The sequence below is a fragment of the Danio rerio genome, chromosome 16 (assembly GCF_049306965.1).
Source record: "Danio rerio strain Tuebingen ecotype United States chromosome 16, GRCz12tu, whole genome shotgun sequence".
Taxonomy (NCBI): Eukaryota; Metazoa; Chordata; class Actinopteri; order Cypriniformes; family Danionidae; genus Danio; species Danio rerio.
The window spans coordinates 2,190,001-2,200,000 of NC_133191.1; the positions used below are offsets into that span (position 1 = coordinate 2,190,001).

General features: G+C 36.1%; 1 protein-coding gene across 10 annotated transcripts in view; it reads left to right on the top strand.

The window, feature by feature from the left end:
- The window catches only part of grik2 (glutamate receptor, ionotropic, kainate 2), a 339,915-nt gene that overhangs the window by 307,233 nt on the left and 22,682 nt on the right, over nt 1-10,000 (top strand).

A 10,000-nucleotide genomic window follows, 5' to 3' on the forward strand; every position in this document is an offset into this window, starting at 1 on the left:
AACTGTGACATAAAATACAATGGCTAGAAATGCTAAAATTAACCAGAGACTTTCGTCAGTAAGTTGAACAGCTCCAGACCGGAACTCTGCTTGTCAGATGAATGTCAGAACAGATATATTCACATCTGAGAGGAAACTACAATGGATTCTACTTTGTGCAGCAGGTTTTTCTTTTCTTTTTTTCTTCAGTTTAGATATATTGGACTGAACTGCAGGCTAATAGATTCTCTCGAATGGCCAAGATCAGGATTTTTTTTTTAAGTGCACCTACTGTATTATGCAAAAGTCACTTTTATAAGCGCTTTAAACTCAGTCAGTCTGCGAGTATAAGCTGCTTCTAATGGACAAAATTAATTCATTCTATTTTTTTTATAATCACACTTGATAAAAACAGTCTGCAGAAACATTTATCTCTCATTGTCATTAGGGGGGAAAGCTCCGCCCACTATTGAAACTGTCTCCCTCATTAGCATAAACAGCCCTGAGGGAGAAGCAGCCATTCTGATTGTGCTGCTATGCTAATGCATAGGCATTTTTAACTCCGCCCTTGAAAAATCGAGAAAAAATAAATACTTTGGAAGTCCATGGTTACAAGTTTCCAGCTTTCTTCAAAAAGTATTCTTTATGAGTTTCTGTTGAACAGAAGACAGAAACTCATAAAGGTTTGAAACTAGTAAAGATTAAGGCTAAATTATTATGTAAAACAGTTATAATGACCACATGTATATTATGTCTTATATACAGTAGTCAACATTTAAAGTGGATTTAAACAATCATAAAAGTTGTCCTAAGAGCAAAATGGGTATTGAAGAATATATCATTTATATTTATACATTATTTATTTATTTATTTGTTTGTTTGTTTGTTTGTTTGTTTATTACATGTTTTTACAATAGTATTTCTAATATTTACGATTTATTTATTTATTGTTTATTGTTATTTATTATTTAATAATATTTATTTGTATGTTTATTTATTTATTTATTTAATAGATTTTTTATGTATGTATTTATTTATTTAGTTTTATTTTCATTTTGTACAACATTTATATTATTTACACTTTTTTATTTATTAGTTGATATAGTTTATTTTATTTATATTTATTTAGTTTTTTTCCTATTTTATATTTTTTAATTTGTTTTCATTTTATTTGTTTAAAAAAATTATGTATTTTATTATTTATTTATTATATTTTTTAATTGTATGTTTTATTATTGTTTTTACAATAGCATTTATTTTATTTACCCTATTGTATTATTTATTATTTAATAATGTTTATTTTATTATTATTTATTTATTTAGGTTTATTTATTTATTTATCATTATTTATTTCATTTATTTTTATTTATTTATTTAATCTTTTTAATTAATGTATTTTATTTATTTATTATATATATTTTTATTTTGTATTATATTTGTTAATTTTATCAATGTTTTACCAAAGTATTTCTAATGTTTCCACTTTATTTATTTATTATTAAGTCTTTTTTATTAAATAATATTTTTTTAAATTTTTTTATTTATGTTTATTTATTCACTTTTTATTCATTTATTTTATTTGATTAAATTTTTTAATTTTAATACATTCATTCATTTATTTCTTTTCAGCTTAGTCCTTTTATTAATCTGGGGTCGCCACAGAGGAATGAACCGCTAACTTATCCAGCATATGTTTTACACAGCGGATGCCCTTCCAGCTGCAACACCATCACTGGGAAACATCCATACATGCTCATTCACACACATACACTACAGACAATTTAGCTTATCCAATTCCCCTACACCACATGTCTTTGAACTTGTGGGGGAAACCGGAGCACCCGGAGGAAACCCAAGCGAACATGGGAAGAACATGCAAACTCCACACAGAAATGCCAATTGACCTAACTGGGGCTTGAACCAGCGACCTTCTTGCTGTGAGGCGATTGTGCTACCCACAATGTACTTGCTCCCATTTATTTATTTATTTATGATATAGCGGTATTTGGATGCAATTCAAATGCTATATGTATTTTTCAAGACTGCTCTTGCATGATGGATTTGTAAATGGCAGCAACTTTAAACTCGTGGCCTCAAAACTGAGATCACGAATTCAAGTGTGGCTGTCGATCAATATCTCGAACAGCGATTAAAATGATGCTGCAGATTCTGACATCACTGCCCTAATCAATAACCAGTTCCAGCTATTTGCCCAGAGCTCAACACATTTGCATAATCAAATCAAACTCTTTTCTTTTTCCACCAAAATGCTTATTCTCAGCGGCGTTACCTTCTCAAAAATATTAGCGATACACCTCAACAAAAAAACATGAATCATTGAGCAGACTGATTGAAACCAGAGACACAGTCGTTTATCAACACATCTCGGGGATGCAGAAGTGTATTCTCCTCAAAGTGTGTTTCTCTCAGACTGCAGCGTCGTCTCAAATCTTCATTTCATTTTGATTAATGACTGTCTGGCTCTGTCGGTGAAGGTGAAGCGGTTGAGGTTAGCGTCTCTGAATGTGCAGAAATGCGCACCTCGAGGCAAACGTGCATGAAATAGACGAATGGATGCGATAAATAAATGAAAAGAGGAACTGTGAGGCGTTTCCCCTCCTGTGCATAAGATTATCAGCCTCAGTGGAAGATTGTTTTAATCCTGTTATACATGCGGCTGCAGGGCTGTGTCAGCGGCGGAAATGGAGAAGAAAACGAAATGTCCTCGGAAAGACTTGAGTCTGAAAACATCCTGAAATGCTGTAAGACGTCTCGACACAATGAGTGACTCTAAAAATACTTTAGTTCTAAATGTAAAAAATAAGCAATATAAGAAACTCCACTTTTTTTAGGATATGCTAATGGTCTAATCTGATGCAATGATTTATGCTATGCTAAGCTAAAAGTGCTAAAAGATTGGATGAAGGGATTCAAAAATGGTAAAACTCACATTTATTTTGATACATGAAGAACATTTCTGAATTTCTGTGACCCACAATGCTAGCAAAAATGTAACGAGACAAAATCATAATGTTATGATATTGGAAACTCAGCGGTTCATTCCGATGTGGTGACCCCTGATAAATAAGGGACTGAGCCGAAGGAAAATGAATGAATGTTGGCAACTCATCTTGACACTGTATGACCCTAAAAATGCTTACCTTCTAAAAAAAAAAATTAAGAAACTCCGGAAAGCTTTTTTGAGATGCTAATGGTCTAATCCGATTTAGTGATCTATGCTAAGCTAAAAGTGCTGAAAGATTGGCTGAATTGATCCAAAAATGGTAAAACTCAAATTTATTTTGATACATGGAGAACATTTCTGATTTTCTGTGACCCACAATTACGCAAACATGTAACGAGACAACATTATATTTATGGTTATGATATTGGAACCCCCCCCCCCCTTTAGTATTATTTTGATTTGAATTTAGCGACTTTGTAACTACATTAGTCAGTAAACTCTCATAGAAATATTAGCACATTAGACTGCTAGAGTAGGGTTATGGTTTGCACAATAACATTGGCATGTACTGTACTTCTAAAGTTACTTTTACAATGTAAAAAATATTAGTATCTCAAAATATTTTGAGATTCATGTTTTTTATTTTTACATTTTCCCTGTTTATTTAAGCTTTTGAATAGCATTATGGGACCTTTGTTAAATAATTTCGAACTGCAATAAAAATACCTTCACATTTTTCATACTGCTCTTTTTGTTTTGTTAACACAGAATTTTGCTCATTTATAATAAAAAAAATTATTTAAATACATTATTTAAATAATTATTAACATTTAAACAATTATATACATTATTTTTGACATATTATTTTAAATATGTGGCAAAAATAGCTATAATCAGATTTTTTTTTTTTTTTTTTGGTGGGCCCTGTGAAAATTTTGGCAGGGCAAGTAAAAATCTGAACCATTGGCCCTATTGGACCAGTAGAAAAATCCTTAACGTTAAACCCTGCATTTATTAATCAGGTATGGCAACTAAAATCCAACATCTGATAGATGTAAGAGTGGTAATATCAACACAACGCCAAGCTGTAACTTCATTAGATGTTGATATTTGGTTGATTTGAGGTTGGACGTTGGACATTGATGTCAGCCTGTCTTGGGTTCTGACATCAAACCAATTTTCGTAATACAGCGCCTCCATGACATTGGGGTAAAATGTTATTTTGACGTGCTGTGCAAAACATAGTACACTGTATGTCATCTCCCAGTTGTATTAAACTGTCTGCTTAACACTTAAATACTTTAATTTGATCATCTCCCAATGGGAAAAAATAGCTAAATTACTTCTAGTCAACAAGGGATCATCAAAATCAAAATGTTGCCATGTTGTCTTTTGTGTTTGTGTGAAGGAAATTAGAACTTGTTATTGATAATATCATCCTCCCAGCATTCCCTTTTGATGTGATGTCGGTAACATTTTAGTGACAACCATCAAGTTCTCTGCATTACTATTGATAAACACAGCATGTGCTGTTATCAAGTCATTAGAGCAGGAGGAAGTACATTTCCAGCGAGAAAATGACTGAGCCGGTTCTGCAGGGAAAGTCAATACTGAGATGCTGAGAAATATTCTGATTAAAAGAAGGACGGCTTGATTTCTTAACAGGGAGCTGACTATTGATCCTCAGCCATGATCAGTGAACTAGAGTCACAGTCCACCCAGTAATTGCACTTTTTTTTAATATATTGGTATAAAGTCGGGTCCATTTTGGTTCAGCTTCTCATCAAGAACTGCTCAATTAGGACGATGAGGTGAAGTAAAGCAATCAGCTGAAAATAGTTTTGCTTTTTAAAAAGTTCACTCAAAAATAAAAAGTCTTTTCTGAACCCACATGTTATTTCAGAACTATAAGACATTTGTTCATCTTTGAAACACAAATCAAATTGGAGACATTCTTGGATAACACTTCACTATACGAGACGCATGGTTAGTGTTAGTTAATGTATTTAATAACAATCAACAATACATTTATTACACTATTTACTCATCTTTTTTTTAGTTACTTAAAGCGCACATAGTTTACCTCTTTTTATGATTTAATATGAATATTCTGGTTGTTCTGAGTGTGCCAGTTTAGGTTCAGTTCAACACACAGTTCAGATGTTTTTGTTATAATGTGTTATAATGTGTCATGTTGGGGGCGTTTACACAGTTTGCTGTTTTAGGGGCGTGTTGCTTCACAGTATCGGCTTCCCGCCCAATGTAACAAGGGGGCGGAGCCAAGAGCTCCCACTCTCTGTGTTTGCCTCAGACAGGCTTACAGACAGAGGGCCCTATCATACACCCGGCGCAGTGTGGCGCAGGGCGCGGCGCAATAGTCCTTTAGTAGTTTCAACTGCTAAGAGTGGTTTTGAGGCGTTGCGCTACGCTGTTTAAATAGCAAATGCATTAGCGCTCATTTGTGCGCCCATAGGCGTTCTGCTCTAAAAAGGAAGGTGTTCTGAGGCGGACCGCTGGCGCGTTGCTATTTTGAGAATCTATAACAGATTTTTCATTAGACCAAAACAAACCCGGTCTGAACTCTGGCGCAGAGTTGCGCCTCGCTTACACACTGCTTAACACACACAAGAAAGCAATAGGCAAATATCTTTACATATGAAAACATTTTAATATTAAGGATATATATAGTATATAATAAGAATAGATATAGAATATAAATATAAAGGATTAAAATATTACAAAACATATTATTTTCTGTCCTACATAAATATGAAAAATCACTGCTTTTATGTCTTCTTCATCTCGGGAGGCTTTTTCAGGTCATTCATAACAATTTGCTTTTGTATAATGTTATTATTATTAGCAGCATTATTTATTATTTCCATATTTACATTTGTTTTATTAAAAACAAGCTTAGATTTGCCCACCTGTCAGGTTTTAGACCATATGGGGCACAGCATGTGTTTTAGGATATAACTCAGGTTTTTGAGCACACTTCGTTAATATTGTTCATTTATTCGTTTGCTGGAAATTAGAACTGAATTTAGAAATAGTTTTGAAACGAACATTTCCGCTTAACAAACGCAATTAATTATTTATAGACTAATTGATGTCTGTGCGTAAAGGTTTCCCTATCCAAGAGCGAAAGTGAAAGTGATCCATTATCTCTCATTCTCACGCAGTAGATGCTCTGTTTAACAGTTTTCCAATAAAAACTGTGAACTGTTTGCTTGTGAAATGCTCATTTTTTCCTCTTAGACTTACTTTGCGTCCTGTAAATAGCGAATGCGCTCTTGGCGTGACGCAGCTGACTCTTAAAGGGAATGGGAGATGAGACTCTAATTGGTTTATTCTTAAAACACACCTATAACTCATTAAGAAAATAAACTCAATCCTTTTAGACCATGCTTCACGGCGCAAAGCGGATTTTCCCGTCCTTAAATTAGCAAAAATGCGTCCTGACACACCCTGAAAGCGTTTGCGCCCTGCGTTTTGCGCTCTGCGCATGGACCGTCAAAATAGAGCCCAGAGAGAGAGAAGCTAAGCTAGGATCAGCATTCAGCCGTACATGTACGACTCGGACACAGACCAAGCAGAGAGTGCGCAATCATTTGTGTCTTTGTATAGTTTGTATAGTCTCGGTGTACAAGTGCAGAGCTTGTACACTGTGACTGATAACCACACACAGTGAATTAACTTTGATTAAGGGTACCCAATGCGCCCCGACACGGGACACTAGACACTCTCAGTGGTGCGGCAGAAACATGAAGTGTCCCGAATCGTCATTATGTTTTATGTTATTCATAATAAAACAAAGAAAACAATCTGAAGTTGCTGTTTTTAGGTTATATATACCATGATTTTACTGGTCCAGCCTACTTGGGAATAGATTTTCCTCCATGTGGCCCCTGAGCTAAAATGAGTTTGACACCGCTGTTTTACAGCAATAAACAAATTTTACTTATTTATTTTTAAATACAAAACATATCATCCATGCTCTACTGAAAGCATACCAAACCATGCCTTCAAAACCAAGGTATGCACCTAACCATTATTTTACACCTCTAGTGGGCCCACAAGACAGTTTCTGGGTAGACTAGTGCGACCTGACTCCCAGAAGATTTACAGAAGCTAGCTATTTTTGTGTGTGTGTGTGTGTGTGTGTGTGTGTGTGTGTGTGTGTGTGTGTGTGTGTGTGTGTGTGTGTGTGCGTGTGCGTGTGCGTGTGCGTGTGCGTGCAATATGTATAAGAAGGTCAGCCCAATGCATTGTTTATATGTAAGGCTGCTTTGGATTGCGAGAGGTGTTATGCAAATAATTGTGACTTCCCTGACTGGAACAGACTGTGGCCTTGCCTTCAGAGACTGAGTCTACCAAATAATTTACCCTGAAGCTGTTTGAAAAGGGGGGCAGATGTTGAAACCCAGGCTCCGTCGCTGTGTGAGGCATGGTGCTTATGAGTTTGGCAAGCCTCGTTTTCTAATTCGATCTCCGTCATCGTTTTCAGTAACATGCTATCTTGATGTGTCATGTGCTATTGTAAAGGAGCTCTGCCCTGTAAAAAAATAAAACCTGTAAAAGGTTGGTCAACAGTTGCTGCTGTAGTTGCCAGGATTTTAAACTTTAAAAAAAAAAGCATAGATTTTTTTTTTTTAATTCTACAGTAAATTACTATATTTTATTCATTTATAGTATTATACACTAGTTTTTTGAAGGAATACCACTTCATATCATATCTTTGTTCCACATACAAAACCTCAATTTACTGTTATTAATTGTTTTGCTTGGTCGGCTGGTTGGTTGGTTTTGGTTCATTTTGCTTGGGTTTGCTTGGTTGGTTGATCGCCTTCACTTGGCTGGTTGGTTTTGTTCTGTTTGTTAGTTGAGGTTGGTTGGTTAGTTAGTTGGCTGTTTTGCTTGGTTGATTGGTTTTGCTTGGTTCGTTGGTTGATTTAGCTTGGTTGATTGGTTTGCTTGGGCGGTCATTCCACTGTGGTGACCCCAGATTTGTTGGTTGATTTGGTTGGTTGGTTCTGCTTGATTTTGGTCGGTTGGTTGGTCGGTTGGTTGGTCGGTTGGTCGGTCGGTCGGTTGGTTGGTTGGTTTTGCTTGGTTGATGGGTTTTACTTGGTCGGTTGGTTAGTTAGTTTGTTGAATTTGTTTGGTTTGTTTGTTTGTTTGTTTGTTTGTTTGTTTGTTTGTTTGTTTGTTTGTTTGTTTGTTTGTTTGTTTGTTTGGTTGGTTTTGCTTGGTTGGTTGGTTATGCTTGATTTTGCTTGGTTGGTTGGTTGGTTGGTTAGTTGGTTAGTTGGTTGATTAGTTGGTTGGTTGGTTATGCTTGATTTTGCTTGGTTGGTTGGTTGGTTAGTTGGTTAGTTGGTTGATTAGTTGGTTGGTTGGTTGGTTTTTTGGTCAGTTGGTGGGTTGGCCTTGTTTGTTTGGTGGGTTGGTTTTGCTTGGTTGGTTGGTGTTGGTTGGTTTTGCTTGGTTGGCTTTAATTGGTTGCTTGGTTTTGGTTGGTTTGTTGGTAGGTTTTTTTTTTTTGGTTGGTTGGTTGGTTGGTTGCTTTTGATTGCTTGGCTTTGCTTGACTTGGTTGGTTGGTTGGTTGGTTGATTTTGGTTGGTTGGTTGGTTTTGCTTGGTTGGTTAGTTTTGCTTGGCTTGATGGTTGGTTTTGGTTGGTTGGTTGATTTTGGTTAATTGGCTTTAGTTACCTTTGCTTGGTTTTGGTTGGTTGGTTTTGATTGATTGGTTGATTGTTTGGTATAATGGTTGGTTTTGGGTGGTTGGTTGGTTGGTTTTGCTTGGTTGGTTTGTTGTTTGGTATGTTGGTTGGTTTTGGTTAGTTGGTTTTGGTTGGTTGATGTTTTTTGGGGGTATTTGCATGAAAAATCTGAAAAAGTTTTCAATTTTATCAGGCATTTGTTTTGATCATATTATCACAAGACTTGCAATTAATTGTTTGTTCTTTTCAGAACAGAACAAAAGAAGATTCCTGTAAATTAATTCTTTATGGCATTCCTGTATTACAGTCGTAATCATAGTTGATTTTTTAATCTACATGTTATCTCCACAATGAAGATCTTCATCTCAGTAATTAAATGAAGTTATTTAAAATTCCTCATTACGTATGATTGTAATTACACTATAACAAGGTCAACTTAAAACAAGAGTGTAACCTTGCTTCCTTTCCTCGTTCTCTCTCACCTTTCAGTAATAAAACTGGACGATCAAGACAGCACGCTTCCTCTATAAACAGTTATCCTCTAAAAGGGGAATTATGAATATTCATGCAGGCGTTCAGACACTATTGCGCCACAGACCATATAATCATAAATTGCTCATGTGTCAGGGACTAAACAGCTCAAAATATCTTAATCCGTTCATGGCGCGGAGGTCGGCGCGCTGGTTTAAGATGCTATCTAGGCTTTTCCACATGGACAGCGAAATCTCAAGTGCCTCGTCTCGCAGACTTTAATGCTTTGTCACTCAGCGGGTTAAAATCTGTCAGGTATGCCGTCGAACAGACAGCCCAGCGAGGGTGTTTTTAGCTTGTCAGCTGCGCGTCATGGGATTGCATTGTGTCAGGGCACATGGAAAAGATGTTTAGCATCATCACTCCCCAGTGTGCCGTTCTCAGACAGCTCAGCACAGGCCATTTCCATTGCTAATCCTACCCTTTTGGAATCGGTTAACACTGGCGGACTGCACACAGGCATGCGTTTAGCATATATCTCACTGACTTCAGAAGCACGCAGGCGGCAGGATGCATTAATGTTGGAACTGTGATGGCAACCGAGTCCTTCTGGCAAGCTTTCCTGCACTGGAACAGACAGGGTCAGTGTTCGGACCATCTGGGTTTTGGTATATTGCTTAATTAGATGTTTAAATGAGAATATGTTAATGTTTGGCACAGTTGAACATTTTATACTCTTTCTGAGGCAGGTGGAAGTGAAAAGCAGTCTGTGTCACCCTTAACACAGTTCCAGGAATCAATGACACAGTGTTCATTGTTCGGTTGGACAATGAAACTTCCTCATGCTTTTCTAGATAAA